Consider the following 1,005-nt stretch of genomic DNA (forward strand, 5'->3'; position numbering starts at 1 on the left):
GGTCGTCTGGATTAAATTCAGTCCTGTATTTTGAGTCCTGATTGGAAGAGAAAGAAGATTACAGAAGGAAAGACTCAGTGATGTACCCTAAACAAATTAGTCTGGGTTGTAAGCTGTATAGTCAGTAATTATAGTTTTCCATTAGCTGCCCCAGCGTATAAACAACAAATCTATCACTGCAGTTTGTTGCTTTAAAATACATTCTCTGGCATGATTGCATGTATAAGTCAGCAGTTTTTGATAACTGTTCTTAGATTATATACCTTTTCTCCTCGACTGACTACCTCATAACCGTTGTGTTTATATCCGTTGCAGCATGCAATGTGTGTCCATAATCAAATATGTGTAATGTATACATAGCTAACATAAGGTCATGTTGGAATAACTGATATTTTTCATTTGGGTTTTTAAAATCTAAACTCTAACGCAAATATCCTAATTAATTACTTTAAGTTTCAGGATGTATATATGATCATTGTTAGATTAGTTCAGATGATTTTTTTATGACTGTATGATTGATTGTAGTCAAAGCTTTTTATTTACTTGTAAAATAATTTCACTTTTGTTGGCACATGTAATCATCACACATCAAAGCCCCTTTTATTTTTTGTGTGCTATTAAATTATTTCATACTAACTATCTCATATTTCATAGGAATCTCAAGGTGAATTTTTCTAAGTCACCAGCCATTGGACTCAAGAACCTATGCCAGCCTCTGAGGTCCAATTGTGTCCATCCCTCTCACCTTCACAGGATCATCATCATCGACCACTCGACTACCTGAGGAAAGAATGGGTGGAGCTAACGGAATCCAGAAATTTATTTTTTCGAGGTGAGTAATTCAGCGCTTTTTGATGTGATGCAAAAGTACTGCCTCATGGTTCGCCTTTGCATAATTTAGATTCATTCTTTTTACTCATATTAGTTCCTGAGTGGGACGTCATTCCTAGACATATGCATGAAACCTATGTGCTCTCATGAGGTTTTTGTCATTATTCATTAACT

The sequence above is a fragment of the Penaeus monodon genome, chromosome 22, assembly GCF_015228065.2.
Source record: "Penaeus monodon isolate SGIC_2016 chromosome 22, NSTDA_Pmon_1, whole genome shotgun sequence".
In the NCBI taxonomy this organism is placed as follows: domain Eukaryota; kingdom Metazoa; phylum Arthropoda; class Malacostraca; order Decapoda; family Penaeidae; genus Penaeus; species Penaeus monodon.